The sequence below is a fragment of the Nipponia nippon genome, unplaced genomic scaffold, assembly GCF_047370975.1.
Source record: "Nipponia nippon isolate SJK-2023a ecotype South Korea unplaced genomic scaffold, ASM4737097v1 scaffold_5, whole genome shotgun sequence".
NCBI classification, from domain to species: Eukaryota; Metazoa; Chordata; class Aves; order Pelecaniformes; family Threskiornithidae; genus Nipponia; species Nipponia nippon.
The window spans coordinates 68,444,361-68,465,065 of record NW_028262369.1 but is presented as its reverse complement, the minus strand read 5'-3'; the positions used below and the strand labels follow the sequence as shown (position 1 = coordinate 68,465,065).

The following is a 20,705-nucleotide window of genomic DNA, read 5'->3' as shown; positions in this document are numbered from 1 at the left end:
AGCTGGTTATTCTGAAGAAACAGTGCCTACAGAAACCCATTTAGTTGCCCATGTATTGGTAGATACATAATTTAGAAAACAGATGTTGGACGCAGAAGAGTTAGGACTGATGTGCTCCTTGCTTCTGGGAAGACTTTGCCTTCGTGTGACTCAGAAAAGAAAACGAAGCATGAAGTGTTGTCTCATAATAACCAGGACCTGGATCGTGTAAGAATAAGTCTAATGTGTCCATTTTTTCTGTCACTGGCATTACTGTGTTTTTGTTGGGCTGTGATTCCGCAGCGTTTCACATCACTGGCCCTCTGATAATTACTGTGTGTATTTTTAAGTTTTCATTTCATTTGCTTTTCTTGTAACCACATTTTCCTATGAAAACATTCCTGAATTCATTGTGATGGACAAAGCACAAGTAAAATTGCTGAAAAAGTAGGAAATGTAGAGTTGATTGCACCCAGCTGCTTTCAAGTAGACGGGATAATTGACACTGAGGAAATTATAAAGGCTGGCTTATATTCACGTTGATGACACCGATAACTAATACCTGTACGTGAATTAAAAAAAGAAGTTGGCATTTCAAAGCACCATTCCAGTGGGGCTTTCTCATAAATCGCGGTTAAAACGCAGCAGCGGCAGGACCGTCTCCCCCCGGATCCGCACGGGGAAGGCTGCTCGCCGGCCTGACCGGATTCACCTATTTGGGGGGCGCGGGCCGGGGCTCGCCGGGGGCCGGCATCCCCCGCACCGCGCTGGGCGCTGCAGCCCGCTCCCGCGCGGGGCCCGGGCGGCCGCCGGGCCGCGGCCTGGGGCGGGATCCCCGCAATCCCCGCAGCCCCGCCGCCAGCGGGGCGGCCGCATCCCCCTGCCTTGCTTTCGCCGCGGCGAGGGCGGGGGGGCGGGCGGCTTTGTTAGCGGCTGCCCGCGGAGAGCTACCCGCCCCCGTCGCCGCCCAGGCCCGCGGGGCTGCGGCCTCGGCCCGGGCCCGGCCGCCCCCACCCCCCTACCGCCGTGCCTGTCGGTGACTGAGGGGAAGATGCCGGCGCGGAGGCGGAGGCCGGCCGAGGGGCGGGGGGCCCAGCCCCGCCGCTGAGGCGGCGCGGGGGCGGGGGGCGGCGCGGGCGCCCCTGCGCGGGGAGGCGCTCGCCCCGCCGTGGGCGCGGAGGGGCCGCCGCCACCGGCGGGAGCCGCCTGCCGCAAGGACGGGGTGACTCCGGCCGCCGCCCGGCTCCGCAGCGGCACGGCGCGGGAGCCGCCCTCCCCCGGAGCCCGGCGCGGAGCCGCAGTGCGCGCCTCTGCGAGGTGAGTGGGCGCCGCCGCGGCCGCGGGGCCGCCCGCTGCCGGCGAGAGCCGCCCGCGGGGGCGAGGGAGGCGGCTGAGCCCGAGGGGCAGCCGGGGGCGGCGGCACCCTGGGAGGCGCGGGCCGCGGCGGGGCCGGCGCGGGGCTTTCTGCGAGCGGCGCCGGGGCCGCGGCAGGTGCGGCCCCCCGGCCCCCGCCCGCGGTGCCCCCGGGGCTCGGGGCGGGCCCGGCGCCCTGCGGGCCGGGGCGCCCGCTGCTCCCGCGGCCGCCTCGCCTGCCCCGTCATGCGGGAGGCTCGGGCGGCGGCGGGCTGCCGCGGAGCCCCGCAGGGTTCCCCTTGCCTTTATTTTAATCGTTTTTGTGCCATTTAATTATAACTCGTTTCCTGCCCGGAGAATGCATTCGGCACTTTGTGCGCCGCGTTTATTTCCTCCGCTCTTTTTTCCCCTCGCCATTTAGTGTATTTACTTATTTATGTATCGGGCTGTTCTCCAGCTTTTATGTAGCAGTGTCCGTGGCGGGGAAGAAAGATCACTGCAGATTTCAAGCATGTTGTTTTCAAAACAGTGGGGTTTAATGTGTGTTTCTATTCTTGTGTGCATGAGATATAGCACAATGACAGTGGGGAGAAAAATAGGCTTATATTCATGTTCTCACCATTCTGTGGATTGTTTGTTGATGTGGAGATCTTTTTTTTTTTTTTTTTTTTCTTAGTACACTTGTTTTTTTTCTCTTAACCTGTTCTGTGCATGTCACTACAAACCATGAGGGTATTAAAAAAAAAAAATAATTCTTTTTTGGGCTGTAGGATGTCAAAATACAGGGAGTGCGGTGTATGTAGACAGTAATAGTTACATAATTTATTATCTCTTATTTTGTTGCTGGATATATATCAGGAGCATGGAGAGAGTATTTATAACATCTTTTTTTTTCCTCTCTCTCTCCTCCTGGGATGCTGTGTGAGGGAGTCTTTGCACTACGCTCCATTGCATTGGAATGTTTGTAAGAGATTCAGCCCTGAATCCCTACTGTACCCAAAATCCCAGCAGGGGCCTTACCTTGCTTCACTTCATAAATGTCCAGGGCTGCTTCCTGTATGCTTAAAAACTTCTGTAGATTTTTTTTTCTTTTTCCCACAGCAATTATATTTTTTTTTTACTTTTTTTTAAAAAAGTGAGTCAAACCATTATAAATGTTTCAGCAGTAATTATTCACAGCACTGAGGAACAGAAAGAAATCTATGTCATGGATGGATTAAAAAAACCTTCTTCCTATGTTCAGGTGAGCTGTTTGCCCAGTTCTTAGACTCCTTTGGAAAAATTTTCCTTGTAGGACGATATTGTGTGGTTGCAGCATCGGGCCATAAGGTATGATGTCATTATTAGCATATGAAAGGAACAAACCTAATGCTGCCTTTCAATCACCGCAGCTGTTCAGGCTCTAAATATCCAAAAATGTGGATGCTTTCATGTCGGCTGGAGATACCACAGTGGATGTTTAACGCTAGTCTGCGTGTGTGTGTGTATCTATCTATCTATCCATCCTTATTTATATCTTACGCTGGAATGTAAACATATCACCTTAAAACAGGCTCTGAAATGGCATGGAGCTCATGTGGTTGACTGGAGACCATTTTTAACATTATGCTTAACAGGAGTTTAACTTCACAGAATTGTAATTGAAAAGCCTTCCTTCCGTTCATCTGTCTTTATAAACAGCCTTCTGGTGATACCAGTGCGAACTCGTGGCATATCTTTCAGTCTTGTTGGCACTATGGAATTTGTTTGGCTAGAAGCATTTGGCAGTCCCGCAAGGACCCTCTGCCTTCTTTAAAGACCTATTCACTATCTTGCTATTTATTTTTAAAGTGAATTTAGCTAATGGGGATTTCTATTTGTTTTAAACTTCCAGTGCTTTTTCAAACCTGGTAGAATTCACAACGTTATGCCTTTAAGAAGCCCTATGATAGTACAGTGGCGGCCAGCCAGAAACAATACACTGTTTTGTCAGATTTCCTGAGAAGAAATGGAATGAATTTTTTGTTGCCCCCTTTATAAGATTAAATAGTAATGCCTAACTGAAAAAAAATTTAACTTTTTTTTTTTTTTATGAGCCAGCATTCTTTAAACTGCAGCTAAAGCTCCAGTATGCTGCAAAATAAGGGAGCTATCTGCATATGGGACTCAATCTGCAGATTACATTCTGGAGTAATTAAGTGTAATTCCTTTTCCATTTTTTCTTTTTTAATCCAACTCAGCATTTTGGTTTTTTCGGAAACTCTCCTTTAGTCGGAGAGAAACAGGATGCTTAGGCTATTGCATTTACTCCGTTGACTAATATGTACTGATACAAGGGAGATGGTGACCAAACACCTATTTGGGTAATGTTACTTAATCATTGAAAATGAGATGTAAATATGTGTTTAAAATTAATTCGCGTGTTCAAAACCCCTTGTTTGAAACCATATCCAACAATGCTGCCTTTCATAATATGGGATGCTCTGAGTAGCTGAGCCTAATTTTGTTTGATCCTGCTGTCATCATGCATGGCACGGTTGTAGCCTTTGTCTTCACATCGTCTGTTACGGATCTTTTGGTTGTATTGCAAAGGGGGAGAGGCTGGAGTGAAGTTACTCACTCACCAGTAGGAAGAGTATTAATTTCATTGCCCAGCAGATGGAACTGAATTGAACGTTTTATATAGAAGTCTTCCAACCTAAAGGGAAAGGAGACGTACTCTTGCAACCGTGTGAGCCTGCGTTCTGGCACTTTGAAGCTAATGGCGGTGTATGAGGTGTTCATCTAATGGTATCAGGGCCCTTTGCAAGATGAGAATGGGATTAACTATGGTGTGAATTTTGGGGTTGTCCTGTGCAGGGACAGGAGTTGGACTTGATGATCCTTGTGGGTCCCTTCCAACTCAGGACATTCTATGATTCTATGACAACTATTATTGTCACAAATGATTTTGGTATTTGAGTTTAGTATCTAAGAAAAGTTCCATGTAATTTCCATTGAAATTGAAGTAAACTGTGCATGGTTTATATAGACGGTGAGACAGGGCTTCTGTGATGTTCCTCCATGGCAGCTCGTTTGTGATCAGTTGGAATATCAATGACATTGAAGAAAAGGTTGGAAATGCCCGTTTCTCTGGCAGTAAGATCAATGATGATAAAACTTTGTGTAGCGTGGACAAGGGTTACAAGGGGACCTCTGCATGGGATGAGATGCCAAGTAGGATGTGATCCTAACATACTGTAGTACTTGTGGAAGAATTAAAGTAACACTTTTAAAATTTTTTAAATATTTTTTACAGAAATGTAGACATCAGTGCTTGAAACCTGTGTCTTTTCTTAAAATTGATTGCATGCTTGGTGAAAGTAGCACAGTAGTTGCATGGTCTCTTCTGAGCATCTTGATGAAACTTCTGAGTAGTCGTGTTAAAAGACTGCAGTCAGATATTGAATTCTCATTGGAAGTGCGAGCCCTGGAATGTTAGTTCGAGATGTAGTCACTCATGTTACAAGTATACGTGTTCCAGTCGTCCCTTCCAACGCCTAGGAATCCTATTATTTGTTTTGATAATGTTGGTGTTAGGTTCCCAAGTTCTACTGACAGGATGTATGCATTTAGATTTCGCGGCACGTGGCAAGTCATGGCCTTCATATCTCTCTGTCTTATTTGTGGAGAGCTGTTCCTTCTTCTCATGATACCCTGTAGTACTGGGAAGAAAATTAAAAGTGACTGAGGCTAAATCTGGTTCGGATGTAGACGGTTATGACTCCTGTCTTGATTGTGCCAGTATTTTGTTTTATGTTACATTTACACAGTTTTGTGTCACAACTGTATTTTTTTGTGATTGGGGAGGACTGGTATGCTGATACCCATTGCTTAATGGACAATAATACTTGTATTTTGTAATTTGTTTAGTAAAATTGCCCCGAAGTATGCAGTTTTGAAAAAACTAGATAATAATTACGTTTGAAAGGTAGTTTTGAAAGATGAAAAGGAAATTTTGAAAGAGAGTCTTTTCTTTGAAGTGTAGTCATCAACCTACGTGGCACAGTTGCAGCTTGTGTGTGTTCTAGAGAAGCAGTAATAATTGAACTGAATTTGAAATTGAAATGTAAATCCAGCATTATTTGTCCAAAAGACCCAATTAGTACAGTCAAGCCAAAGTTAATGGTTGAAATAGTTCACTATTTGTCCTTTAGAATTAAGGAGGTACCCGAAAGTGGATGATTGGGTCATCTGAGCTGTTTGCTTTTGGGGGGGGTTAAGGAGTTGTTGTGACAAAATTAATAGTTTGGGTTTCTGTTCTTTATATTAGCACTGGAAGTGAAAAAAATCTTTAAAGAATAAGATGTTGAAATGAAAAAAGAAATTAACTGTATTGTCGAGCTGGTGTTTCTTGGTGCTGGCGTACAACAAATCATGAGATCAGCAGACAAATTGGGGAGTTGTTCAGCTAGTGTTTTGGTTCAGATTTCTTAAGGTGCGTGCCTCTGTTCATTTGTGAAGCTGTATATACACACACTTATAATGAGAGTCATGGACTTTTAGTCATAAAAACTTTAATAACATTGTCAGTATGCTTATATGCCTTGTATTGACCACCAGAGAAAGATATTAGGCAAGAAAAATTAACATTTCGATAATAAACCCACCTAAATATTGTATGGAGGACAGTCAGATGTGTTTTGTTAAGTGCTATGGTGGCCAGGATCCATTGGCTAGAATCCACTTGAAAAATCAGATTAAAAGTTTCTGTACTTGACAAATACAATGTCATTAGTTTTAAAATTCCCTGAAGGCTAGTATTGTAATTAGATGAGCCCAAAGCATGCAACAGTAAAATTCATTTTCTTCCAGGAATGACCAGCAGCATCTTTCAAAAAAAGAAAACATTGACTGATCCTTGTCGGATAGAGTAACCACAGTAAGAAAGAAGAGTTTGCCAGGAATGAATGTGACAGCTGAAGCCACAGTACCTTATGGTGAGTGGAGTGGATAGGCCTCAGCCTGGTGGGAAGCAGCAAGGTCTGTGAGGATCCTGCTGAAAGAACACTGAAAAGTGATCATTGGCTAGGTGCCCCGTATCACGGTCTTCACTAAACTGGCTATTACAGATGCTGAATATTGGCAAAATTGCAATAAAAAATTACAAAACCAGCAACTCCCTAGGATCCTGATTGTAACAAAAAGGCATATTCCCATCTTTGTATGATTCCTTAACTTTGTGCTCTTAAGAGCATGTGAGCTTCATAGTGCTAGGCTACAATGTTCCTGCTTACAAAAGGTGTGCTTGATACGCTGTGTGTTTTCTTTATTTAACATGCATTTTAAAAACAGCTAATCTGCTTGGTTGATCTTGTTATTCTTCTGCTAGATTACTGATTTGAATCTGTTTCGAGCTGGTAGTTCAGATAAAAAAAGTTATTTCTCCCACTAGAAATAAGAAAGAGTAGAGGTTGTAAACTTATCTCTTTAAAATGTAGCCTTAGCTACATAAAAAACATAATTTATGCTTCTTGATTCATTGCTCTAATAAAAACATCTACATTGTCTTCATGAACATAAATATTGTTGTCAAGGAAATAATTTCCCAAATACTTGTATTGCATAGGAAAATAGGAAAATTACGAATGTAACTGTGGTGGGCTCTGTGAGACTTGCAAAACTTTTCATTGGGGTCAGTAAGGCTGTGGCTGTACCTGTCGTCTGAGCGGGCTTAGAGCCTGAACTTGAATGCTGTCCCAGGGTTGTGGCACTGCTTAATTGTTAGTGGGCTCCTTGGTGTGCTTTTGGCCAGTGGCAGCAGCCCAAATGACGCACAGCTCGGGGAAAGCCATGGACCAGGGACTATCCCAAAATGGACTATGGATAAGACAGCTGCATTTTGTAAGAGAAGAGCATTTAGCATGTGTGCTGTACTGCATGGCTTCAGCATCTGTTTCTTGGCCTGTTCTGCATATGAGTGCAGATGTAGCCATAAAGATGCTGCTGCATGTTTTTGGATAAGAAAAAGCTCCAATTGCATGCTGTTTACCTAGAGAAAAAACAAGAAGCCACTGTCATTTATGAGAAAGCAACACTTAAGAAAGTTTATTGCATATTGTTTCATATTTGTGTGTCTGCATATTAAAAAAATATATGTATATACACACACACATTATTTCATATAACAACTAGCTTCTTGTGTTTTGAATAATACCATGTTGAGTGATGTCGAGATCTTCTAAAATGCTGTCAGGGTCTTGTAAGCACGTGTAGCAAAGTATCAGAACTAGAATAAATGTTGGAGTTCGTGGTTGTCTTACATGGTGTTTTTGTCTCAAATGCTTACCTAATCATCTCTGAGTCGGTAGATATCACACCAGTTCTCTGTTTCGTTTCCTAAAAGGTGTTTTGACTTTCTTGGAATGAAATAACTTCCAGCAAAATATAACTTAGATGTAGTTCAATGTTTATAAACACATTCTATTAACTTGAGTAAGTGCGTATTATGAACTTGCTCTGAACTTGGATACGTACGTGTTATGTTGGGCTGTTAAGTGTGACAGGTTGATATTTTTCATTATGAAACTACTGGTTAATGTAGAGAGCTACTGTGAACACCGTGGTGCTGCTGCTCGGCATTTGTAAATTGTCACGCTCCTTAATGTTCCACAGAATTCTGACAGCTTCCACTTCTTGACTTAGTTTCACTATCACACGTTTAGTTACGCTGAACAGTTTAGATGTGTTTTTGTTCCCGATACCAAAGATGTAGGCTTTTCTTTTTTTGAGAGAGGGGGAGTGTTTTGTTTGTTTGTTTGTTTTTTCCTCCTTAGGCATTGTGTGAAACATACTGAGTATTGCAAATTATGGAAGGCTGAGAGTTGAGTCAGCTTTCTAGAGCTGATTTATGCATACCTTTAACAGGTAAATAAAGTCAAATTGTCAGACTCGATGTTCTAAGAGGTGGACTAATGGCTGGTTTAAAATTTTACCCTTCTTTTCCTTAAATGAATTTGGGTGGGTGTTTTTTGTTTGTTTACTGTGTTGAGGTGGCTGTTGTGTTAATTTTGCCTTGTAGTCTTGAAAATACTAATTTCCAATGAGATCCTGTGTCTTTTAAAAACTGACTCACAGTTTTGAAAAAAATCTTTGCTTTTATGTTGTTTCATTTACTCTTAATAATTGATACTGACTGTGGGTAAAGGCATAGACTTAAGTACTGGATTTCTAGCTAAGGCAAGTTAATAGGTAAAAGGCTTTGGCTTAGATATGCTACAAAGAAGTCTCGTTTTGACTTATGTTGAACTTAAGACATGTTTGCCGCATCGTGATAGGATATATCACTAACTGAAACAATTAACTCGTAAGGCTCTAAGAACATGAAGTCAGGAGGTTTTTAAAGCTTGCTTATGCAATATCTCGGTTTGTAAAGAGTTTGAGGTACTATAGATATAAGAAGTATGTTCAACACCTCTTGGCGTAAGCTTCATCAGTTGTCAGCTGTACGGAGACAGCTCTTTATTAAGGGGGGGGGCTAACAAGTTTCGTTCCTTGTTTCTGTAGATAAATCTGTTTCTGTTACATTTCTTGATTGTAGGTGGGTGAGGTAAATAAAGTCAATATAAGGAGGACTAATGCACGTATTTAATTTTTCTTTTTATTTTAATGGGAGAGCTACCATGTGTTGGTACAAAAGAAGCCTTTGTTTTAATCTTACAGCTTTTTTTCCTTACTGTAAATCGGTCATTCCTACACTGCTGTGTTTTGTTTTTTTTTTTTTTTTTTTTTTAAGTGACACAGTCCATTTTGAATCTGTTCATAGAAGAAAATGTAAGCCTCAGGTCTTGTGAATGTCACTGTGTCTCCTTTCCAACGTTTGTTATTATTGTCACCATGTAAGTGCTTTTCTTTCCAATGCTTTGATAAAAATCCACCCAAACAAATGGGAGACTGCTGTGGGGGAACAAAACACAAGCACTGACAAACTCTCAAGGATTCAATCTGGAAAAATAGAAATACTTTTCCTTTAACCTTTCTTCTGTGTAATTTTTTTTTTTTTTTTTGGTGAGGATCTAATACATGGAAACTTGTCTGACAGATTAATGTGATATTTAAATTAATGACATCCCTTTATTGATGCATAAGACAGTGTTGGCTATCTGTATATTACACGAAGACCTTCTTAACTAAAATATGCATTGATTAACCATATGTGAAACATTTTTAAACAGAATGGAAACAATCTTGGTAAGTATGGATGATGAGGAGTTCAGTCTTCCAAATGCCTCAGAAGTAAGAGAAGCCTGGAACAAGTCATATATCCAAACTTCATTTCTAAAGGAAAAACATGTTGACTTAGTGTCTTAGCTGATTGTGTGTCATTTGGAAAACAAAAAGCTGTATTGAAAGAGTAAAGGATTTAGCTTTCTACTGAATATGCTTCATGACTTGTGATGTAGGCTAAGTCAGCTGCAAGCAACCCTTATTTGTCAAATAATTATTTTGATCTTAGTTCGCAACCCTAACATAAATTGATTAATGTTTACTCATGTAAGTAGCCCCATGAAAAATCAATATTGTAATCATTCCTTGTTAGGACAGAAACGGTTGTGAAGTCCCTCCCTGCCCCTGCAGTCTTGACAGCAGCAGGGGCAGGACGATGAGAATCCATACGGTATCACAACAGATTCCGATTGCGTGTCTTCTTGCTGTCATGGATGGCTTAACCTTTTGTTCCTCCTTTATCTGAAATACATTTAAAATGTAAACCTCATTCATTACCTTTTGGGAAGCCGGTAACAAAATCTTTTACTTTCCGATTGACAACCTAAGTCCAATGCGAATTGTTGAAGGCTAGAAATTGTGTTTTCTAAGGGAGAAGAAATAAAGGGAAGTTTTGCATCCTGTGGAGGAAAAATGAGTCTTCTCAACTGAGTTCTGTACTTAATGATTTGAATATGGGAAGCTGGTCTTGTGTGTAATACCATTGTTATTTTTTTAATGTTTTCAAACTTACTGAGGTTCACTGAAAAAGGAAACAGTGGGAGGCCTGATTCCAGGTAATGTAAATGGGCATAACACTTAATTGGGCTACTGTGATTTACACTTCTTAAATCAGGCCAAGTACAGTTTAAATTGTTAAGTGGATTAACAGAATGTAATCTGCTTTGATTGGTGTATCTGATCAGTTTTTTCTTCGATCTGTGCAGTGCATTAAGAAACTAGTTTAAAAATCTGGTGAAATGTAGTTTACTACTGAAAAATAGCAGAAGTATTGCATGATACATTCACATTTCCTCTACATGGGGGGAAAAGTTTTCTTGTACGAATACTCTACTTTCCAAGTTACTTGCTGGGTATCTGTATTACTGCACATGCCCTCTCATCTTTGTAAAACCTTAGATAGTTCAGTCTAACTGAATTTGATTGAAGAAACTTTATCTCATTAAAATGTAAATGTAGGTAATCATACTTTGCATTTTTGTAGCTCTTCACTTAAAAGTTGAGTTCTTCTTGTTGTTAGTTACCTGGAATTAAAAATAGTCCATACGTGATCTCTAGAGCATGAATATTCCAAGCTGTAGTTAGGTGCCATAGCCACATTTTCATGTGCGGGTGATATTTCACTTATCCATAGTTTGTATTAAATAGCATGGCTAGCAATCTTACTGAGGTGAACAGAATATCACCTCTTTTACAGTTAGCAGGAACTGAACGTGCAAGAGTGCAAACTGCCTTTTTTTTCTTTTTTTGGACAGAAATGTAGAGTAGATATAAGTATTTATCCTTTGTTCATACATGGAAAGGACCCAAGGAGTAAAGAGTTACAAGTGTTTATAGCACCGTTCCTCTCAGACTGTGCAGGAAAAAATTTTGTGTAGGCATTTGTGGTGGAAAGAATGAGTTGGACTGTGAACTATCCCATAGGTGTGCCATTCTGGCACAATGCAGTTAGCAAAGCCCAGGATTAACGCTGAAAGAACCGGAGATAAAGTGCTCTTCGTGGTAAGGATTCAGCTATAGAACAGTCTTCCAAATCAGATCAGTGAAATCTGAACTCCTGCAAATGCTTCCAGACTTCTGCTTTTGAGAAAGCCCTTTCATGACAAGTGATGTCTCAGTATGAAAAGCTTCCTTTTGCCACCCTTATCTGGCTTTCAAAAAGCATGTAATAAAAAAAATGCTACCCTAAACAGTGCTTTTGTTTCTTAAATGTGACAACCTCCATTAAATCTGTTAAGGACTTCACTATTGCTTTTGATTTACAAACACTGTAATATTGGTCATGGTGGTGGTATAAAACCCAAAAACCAGAGCATACATCCTCCTGTTTGCTGTTGAAACTTAGGATAGGAAAGTAATGCATCCCCAAAACAGCATCAAGCTTCATGAGTATCATACCTTCATAGAAATAATGTTCTATAAAGAGTTATGCCTGACTTACCCTTCAATTCTTGAGTGATATTTTAACCATTATGGAATTAATTATTTTCAATTCAACTTGCTTATTGTAAGAGTCCAAGTGATTTTATGTAATATCAGATTGTGAGATTCTTTTCTCCCTAATTATCATTAGTATGTGTTTAACGCGGCTTTTTAATTACAAAACCACAGAACTTTTAATCAATTTAACCACAGAACAAGAACAATTTGAGTTTTAAGAATATATATTCTAAAATGCCATGTATCCATTATCTTTAAATTATTCTTTTGATTCCTTTCTTTGAAGTTTTCCTGTCTTATCATCCTATATGTCCCCAAGTGCTTTCTCGTCTGACTTCCTTCCTTCACCGGTCTCCCTCCCTCCCTCCCTCCCTTCCTTTCTCTTTCCCTCTCTCTCTCTCGTCTTCAGGCATCTCTGCAGTTCTCTCTGTTCTCATCCCTCCCCAGACCTCCAGTAATTTTGGATTTCTGCAGTTCTCTGCATACACATTCATTCTCATGGTCTTGGTCACCCTTTTCTTGCTTGTCCTTTCTGGTTTAGTAAGGATGGGAGCCTGGAGAGTGAGGTGAAGTTTGATTACCTTTCCATAGGGTAATAGGAAAAAAATGGTTTTTAAAAGGACATATTCTAGCTGTTAGGGACAGCTCTGGAGACAGCCACGCTGGCCAGCCATGGGACTGGCAAAGTGTGAATTGAAATGAGGGCTGTGCCCAGAAAATAGGAGATGTGATTAGGATTCAGCTCCCTCTCCCCTCTGCCTGGTCTGTAGCAGGTGCCTTGGGTCACCTTTTTTTATCAGTTGCTGAACTCTGCCAGTGCTCTAACTTTTCTTAAAGATACTGCATCTGAGAGACTGAAAGTCCTTGATGTCAGATTTTCTCCCATGTGTCAGGAAAGGGTGGCACATACTAGCTTTTGCTTTCACCACCAACAGCTCCGGTGCACTGGCAATAAGGAGGAACATTCACTTGAGATTTTTTCCTCTCTTCCTTAATGGGAGAGAGGGATGCTGTCTTCCAAAATATGGAACAAGGCAAATGGAGCAAGGAGTGATTGGGATCAATCTGCAAACTCATTTGCTGCAGGTACACGTGTTTTTTATCAGCTGGAGTGAGTTTTACTGTTGGTTGTGTTTTTGGTTTTTTTTTAATAGAACTTAGCCATAAAAGATTAAAGTTAGTACACAGAATTTTTTTTTTAGTCTCTTCAAAAAATTAAAAATACACTGGTATGCCCACACACAGAATACTAATTTTAGGTGAAGATTTTTTTAGCAAAATCATGAAATTGTTAGAGCCATTTCTGAGCTGAGAACAAATTTGTAACATTTTTACAATGTTTTCTGCATACAGTGATTTTGAAGCCTCAGTCTAGAAGTGATCCATGATGCTTTATTAGGTTTTGAAAAATAATTTTATCAGAAGCTAGGAGTTGTGAGTAATAAGTAAATGTAAGTGATTTATATGTACTTATGCAGACATAAGTGTTGCAGAAATAGTTGCTGCATGTTAGTGGTGCTTCTAAGACTCCTGAATAATGAAAACCCTTTCCTGTTTCTTTTAGGATAGTGGTGCTTTAATTGCATGTGCTTTTGAAATTCCTTGACACAGGCAATTATATTTGTTTGAATTACTGGAAAAGATAATTCCTCTGGCACTTACGATGTCCAGAAACCTTTTGTACTCTCATTTGCTTTGTTAACTTTGAATATTATGATTAGCATCAACACTTAGAAACTCTGCATAGGCTAACTTCTCTGTCGTCACTGATCCTACTGAAATGTGTTTGTGTCTAAAATTCTGAATTTTGATCCTTTTGGCTTTCCTGTCTAATGGTCTTGTTGGAGTCGGTTGCTCACAGCAAAGAATTTAGAAAGCAGCTGTATAAGGATTTCCAGTCATTAACTTCTATCAGTGTCCTCTGTTCTTTCGGTCTGCCTGAATTTGTATGTTGCACTTTGACTGCAGTTGTCTCATTTGAGGCACAAAATTGTAGGCCATGCTCTTGAATTTCTGTTGTACTTGAGGAGAATTTAGCATTGGGTAATGCCTACTGAGCTGCAGCTATGTTTTGCCCTGCAAGATAACATACCAGGTATGTAATTCATAACAGGATCAGTTAGTAAAATTAGAATACCCTTTCTTTTTCGAAATCTATGGACACAAACAAGCTGTTTCATAGGAGATGAACCACTTTTGCAAAATCAAGGCACAAGTCACAGTTTCACTGTAAATATCTGGTATAGCTTGATTGTGTTGCTCTACAGTTGTACTCAGTTACCAATTAACAGCTTATTTTCACTGTTATTAACACATTCAGAAGAAAGCTCGCCTCTATGGAAAGAGGAAGAGAAAAAACATGCATGTCCAAATGCAATTAAATATTTAGCCATAATTATTTTGTCTGGAAAAGACTCTGGGAGTTGCATAAGCTATGTGTTGGATGTGTATCCATCACTGATGGTACAAACCAGCAGTGTATGACTGTAAAAGTGTACTAAGGTGGAGGGCAAGTTAACCTGTTATAAATGCATTTCAGCATGCAATGTAAGATACACAAAGTGAAAGGAAGATTAAATAAAAGAAGGAAATGCCAGAACAGTAGCACTGATGCAGTTACTGGGTGAATTTCCTGGTACCATTATCACAGATTGTGTTTCATTTCTCCCCCCCCCCCCCCCCCCCCCGCCCACCGGCATCAAAGTAGCTGCAAAATATCAAATTAACAGTTTTATTAAACCTGCCTGCTGTTTCTGATATAGTTACAACTGCTGTTTTCTTCACATTTTCTTTCTTCTCCACTATTGATCTGTGAGGAAGAAATGACTCTGGATTGTCTTTACAGTTAAAGTAAGTTCACACAAGTACAGGCAGTCAGTAGCATTTTTAGGGAAGTCACTGATCCACATTGGAGTGTCTACCCATCACCTGAAATGCCATAGTTTCCCATGTGCATGCTCCTTATGCTTTCCAAATGCTAAGTAAAAGCGTTCTTGTAAACTACTGTAAGCATCTTTTTAAAAACAAACACCACCCCCCCCCAACCACAAATGAAACACAAAAACCACCAAGAGATAAGTTGCGTTGCATTACACTGCATTCTGAAGGTGATCCAATGGACGTGCTGTGGTTTGATAGAGTAAAATTCCACCTTCTAAAGTGGCTTTTCTGCTTCTCATGTTTCCCTTTGAGAGCTGTAAGTGTCCAGCAGAGAGTGGAGATCGTGACAGGTTACAGCTAGAGAGGAGATCTCTAAAGTAGCTTTCTCCTAGCACGTTAGTGGTCGTGAAAAACAGGAACAGGGCCTTGACATGAAACTAGTGCAGTACAGGGAGCCTGCTGTATGACTCAACTTTGCTTCTGTTGCTGATGGTGGAAGAGCTAGCTGATGGGGTGGGGGTCTGTTTGCAATGTATTTGGGATTTGGGAAATATAAAAATAAATAAAATTATTGGGAGGAAGAAAATTTTGAAAAGGTAATTCAACAAAATGGATTGGATCATGAAGAGGAAAGAATAGCACATGAAAGCATCAGGCCTATTGCAAAGGGTAGCAATTTAAGCAAAATTAAGTTTGTTGCAAGCCTTAATGAATCTGCACATCTTCATTTGCTTTCATTAAAATCCTGGAGTGCAAGCTAACCTTTTGAAAAAAATATTGTGTGTTTTATTGTTTAACTTCTTGGGAAGTGGAAACGGCCATTATTCTGGTAAGTGGATGGAAAGTTTGTCAGCTTTTATGGTTCAGAAAGAGCCTCTGAGATAACGTTACCTTGAAACTCTTAACAGTACCAGCCCCCTAAATTACAGTGTCTTACCCTGTTCTTCCTACATTCATTAAACAGGAGGGGTAACAAGTTTTGTTCTTCTTTTATCAGCTGAAGAACATCAGCATCAGAAAAATAGAGATTCAGATAGCTTGTTCTTCTAGTACAGGGTCCAGGAGACTTCATATAGAAGGTGAAAATCACAAAAGTAATTTTTAAATGTACTGTCTAAATCTGTAGGAATTTCGAAATGAATAAAGAAGACTATAGTAGACCTAGACAAAAGATGTTTAAAAGTATCAAATAGCTTTAATGAAACTAAGCTGAGTAGATCAAATACATATAGAATCTTGAAAAATACAGAAAAACTGAACAGATTTTTTTTTTTTCCCCATTGTTTCAGATAATGTAAAATCTAGGAGGCGTCTCGCAAAAGCATCATTATGCTTTAAGGCTTGTCATAAAATATTGCGGGAGCCAAACCCAGATACATTCCATGACAGTAGTGCTTGGAAATGGCTCAAAGCAGTGCACAAACGTGGCAGGATTTGGGGGGAATTGGAGGTGGAAGATACACCTTATACTGAGTGAACTGGTAACACCTGGGAGGGGGGAATAAAGAGACTTTTGAACATACAAGTCCTTTTCCAGGCTTCAGATAGCAGTGCCAATCTTTGAAACGAAATGCACGTTGAAAATAACAGCTCTGAGTTTAACTAGTAAGATAAACTTAACTACTGGTAAGTTGATCAGGTACCTGAGAGAGAATGTTCTCAGAGACAACAGGATCTGTAAAAGATACCTGCGGTTTCCGTTCCTTGTTTGCAGACCGAGCTTACCCTTGTATTTGTTGTTAAAGGGAGAAGGATTTACATAATCCTGCTGCTAGCATATTTTAGTTCCCTCCTTTTCTGTCTTTGGCTGGTTGCTTTGTGCTTATTAATATTTCATAAAACTGACACTAGATCGTTCAGCATGCGTGGTTTTTTTTTTTTTTTTTTTTGCTGTTGGCTCTTCACAGGGCAGATAACAGGGCAGACAGCTCTTGAGTTTTGCTGATTACAGAATATATGGGTAGCTGTACAGTTCTGGACTTGATACTGTTGTCAAAGTGAGACCATTGAAGGGTACAGGAAATATATGTAATATTTTATAATTATTGTATCTCCAGTTGCGTGACTGTAACTGTGGTCTCCCCTGTGCAATTTCAAGAGGATAATTCGATAGCCTGATGTTTTGAAAAATACCAAGGAAGATGAGTAACAGTTCACACATACTAGACACCCATGATGTTTTCTCCCATTAGATAGCATGTGGTGGCCCATGTGATTAGGGCTGCGGGGATGTATTAAACTTTAACTAATGGCTGTGCTCAAGACCAGTCCTTCATGCAAAAGTGAGGGGAAAGGACTGAGGGAAAGGAAGAGGCAGAATTTGACTGGAAGTCAGTGTAACTATTGGTTCCCCACAACTACCCTTAAAACCAGAAAAACAAATTGACCGCTGTTGTGGTGAGAAGCTTTTATTCTTTTTACGCTTTGCTTTCAGTGTGGAGCCTAAATGATACTTGCTTTGGAAATACGGTTTTATATCAATGCATTCATGCAGTAATTCTGCATAAGGGAAGACTTCCCTGCTAGAGAAAAGCTTTGGATAACTTAATGACATTTCAGCCCACTGACAAGTTGCAGGTGGTGCTCTGGCTGCTCTTCCAGAGAACAGTGACTCATCATGACCTACAGCAGGGTTAAGACATAGGTAGACCCACATTGTGCTGAGTTTTAGTTGAACTAAGGCATACATTTGGGTTTTTTCCACGTTTCCTAGACAATTAGATACGCTCAGTTGTGATTCAATAAATGTTCTTTTTTGACAGAAATGGCCAGCTTGTTAAAATGCTTCTGGATTCTTTAAGAGAAGTCTTTAAAATGCTTTGTATAACTTACCTCATAAAACAATTAATCGTAGTATTTCAGAATGAGGAAAATAAATGTTGTGAGAAAAACTATGTGGAGTTAACTGGTTGAGAGCAAAAAATAAGTAGCTACTATACTTGGAAGGAAAGGTATGTAAGGATAATTTAGCAGTTTTGCACTTGAATTCATGAAGACTGTTCACTTACAGTACTGTTATGACTTATGCAAAAATTTGCTGTAGATGTGGGTGAGAATTTTTGTTGCACTGAAAATTGTCTTCACTGAAAAATCCTGCTTTGTTTTTTCTTATAAGCAAACAAAGCAATCATAGGATACTTCTAGTGATTTTGTGGGATCTTCTTGTAAATGGATTTTAATTTCTGTGAATGCACTAGTAGTGCACACCGTGAAGCTTAGCCCGTACGGTTGTGGAGATGTGATACATACAAGTTAGTCAGTATGGACCAGCACCCTTATAAGTGCAAGGACAGTGGGAAAGTGGGTCTTGTCAGCTGGGGACTGTGAAGAAGTGGGAAGGCAACATAAAGAGGGTTAAATGACTTTTTAAAATTAAATTAAATTTTAATGGCCATGTCAAATTACCGTGTAGTCTGTTGAAGAGTTCCTGTGTTTGTCATCTGTTATTGGCATGTTTGCTTTATTTAACAGGTTAAAAATAATTAAACAATGCAGTTATTACTATTTTTTGTTCTAGCTTTATGTTTCTTCATTTCAACTGATGATTTTTGGGATGAGCAGCATTGCATAATTGTTTTCTCTTTCAAAACCAAAGAAAGTGGGTTCCATTTAAGTAGACACAACATATTGGTCATACAAGGTAGCATGTTTGACTGTTAATGTAAAAGCAGACTGAGTAGAAGTGACTGATTTCCCATACTGTGATTCTCATAGTGTCACTGTTGGAGAATACAGTATTTCATATTGTCAAGAATCAGTCGTATCAAAGCCGTTGTGTACCAATTGATTTCTTAAGCCTTTCTGCAGTTCAGTTCCATTTCTGTGTTATTCTGACAATATTCCTCAGTGTTTACATTTTAAATAAATTCATATATACACTTAGCTTTTCCCTATATTGAGTCCAGTGTACAATATTTAAAACCCTGTTTTCCAGCTTTGATGGGTCCCTATAGGCAAAATCCCATTGTAATTTTTTTATTCTGGTTCTGCAAGTACGTGGTCACACTTCTTGACTCTAATCTAGAAATATTCACTCTGTAATGAAGTTCACATCACTGGCTATGATTGAAAGAGGCAAGTTTGGACCTTAATACTTGGTTGGTCTCCAAGGCATTTAGTCTTAATAGGATTATAGAAAAGGAATGTCGGAGTTTGTCTACAATGTGGTTGTAACAGGCATGTTTTTGTTTTGCTTGCATAGTGTGCACAGTATAAACCATGCTCATTTTTGAAAAATTTATTTCTCGTTTTAACTCCTCAGAATCATCTGCTATAGAGCCTAAGCTAACATAATGTTGTTGGCTCAAAGATAGGGTGACTGTGGTTGTCTCTTTTTTCCAGGGAGCACATTAAGTGTGTAGGAACACTTTGTAATCATAAGAAGTTGTTGTGGTGACATCATGGCTGTACTCAACTTGTGTTTAGATTTTCACATGTGAGTAGCTATTTAGGAAAATGTGTATGTGAAATTAAATGCGTAGGTAGCTCACTATCAGAGACATGTTTGTATTTAATGTCTTTTGAAAGCATTTATGTTAATAATAGCTTTCAGAACAAGAAATTGTAAGAGGGAATTTATGTAAAATAATTTTCTTTTAAGAAATGAACAAGAAATGGTTTAATAAACATCATAGCATTCAGACTCTGGCTCTGAGGCACTTTTCAGGAAAAAATTGGTTTTAATTCAAGTACCCAGATTTGTAGGGCTACGTAGTTGAACTGTTCATAAAATGAAAGCACTCTTAAACAGTTTTAAAATATATTTCTGATGTAATTGATCTTTAGGCATGAGAGAGGAACTGCAAAGCAAAAGTTAAATTTCATGTATGATTCTGATAGAAAGATATCAGACATTGAGAGGGTATTGCACACTTAATTTTGAACTGCATCTCTCAGACTTTTTCCCTTCTTTTCTTATGGACCTTGCAGCCAGAGGCTTCGTACAGGACTGGGGTTCTGCATAATATTTTTTTTATCAAAAAATGTGTCATGTACTTTGTCAGCCTTCAAAAGGTAGTTACTTCTGTGGTAGAAATGTGGGACTGAAAATTGGCGGCATTATGGCAAACTCTGGCCAGAAGGAAAGAAGATATTGTCCTTGTCCTGAAAAAACTTGTCAAAGAATTGTGGACCAAATTTGAACACTAAGCAAGAAATCTGACTGTGTTTTATAGTGGAGCGTATTTAAGACCTGACCTGTTTTGAAGATCAAATCCCAAATCATCCAAGTATTGAAGCATGTTTTGCAGTCCAGTTTGGCAGAATGCTGAAGTGCCTGCTTAATTTCCATAGATGCTCAATCAGATACCTGGGGGAGAGCTGCAGTTGCAGTGTTGAGAAATTTAAGTCAGACTCCTTCCTCTCTTGAAAATCAGCTCTATTTTTACAAAATAGAATCCCTAGATTATCTTTTAAAAGCAGGTTCTTAAAAAGATTTTTTTTCACCTAAAGAAAAGGTTTCAGATCAAAAAAGATGGAGAATTTCCTGTTGGAATGGAGAAATACGAGTTTATGGACGAAATGAATACTAGGGCTTCCCATCTTTGAAATTGCTTTGGAAGACAAACACAGATAAGCTTAGTGTCTTATTACTCGGAATATTCTTCTACTTATTATTTTCTTGTTGTTTGCTGTAGATCACTGTGTATTTAAATGCTAGTATTTTGTCCAGGTTAAGCTTTATTCATATTACATGTGCAGTTTTTGATTAACTCATGCCTTATGTGTAACTCTCTGAAGGTAAGTGAAATGCAGGTGAATGTTCTTTTTAGTGATTTTGTCCTATTTGGGGTCTAATGTGACTACTGGGGCTTTAGCCTGATCTCCTGTAAATCAGTGTCAATTTGGTTTCAGGCAGGTAACTATACTGACCACAGTGGCATTAGACTGAACAATTGGGTGGTTAGAAACCAGAAGAAACAGGGTGGTCAGTAATGCTCAGGACCTATCTGTTAAGTGTGATATCCTCAGATTATCCATGTAACAGAGAGAAGCAAAATAATCTGTTATTCGACTCCCTGCTCCCTAGCCAAAACACACGCAAAAATGCAAAACAAAGATCTAACAGTCTAACTGGATGAAATAATCTG

The 20,705-nt window shown here is 39.8% G+C and overlaps 1 protein-coding gene across 2 annotated transcripts in view; it reads left to right on the top strand.

The window, feature by feature from the left end:
- The first annotated feature begins 1,159 nt into the window (after positions 1-1,159).
- The window catches only part of HECW2 (HECT, C2 and WW domain containing E3 ubiquitin protein ligase 2), a 173,625-nt gene continuing 154,079 nt past the window's right edge, over positions 1,160-20,705 (top strand). Inside the window, exons 1-2 of one of the 2 annotated variants that reach the window (XM_087734506.1) lie at positions 1,160-1,296; positions 6,166-6,290. The gene's annotated coding sequence lies outside the window, so the exon portion shown is untranslated. The remainder of the gene's footprint in view (positions 1,297-6,165; positions 6,291-20,705) is intronic. The other variant, XM_087734507.1, reaches the window with a different exon arrangement.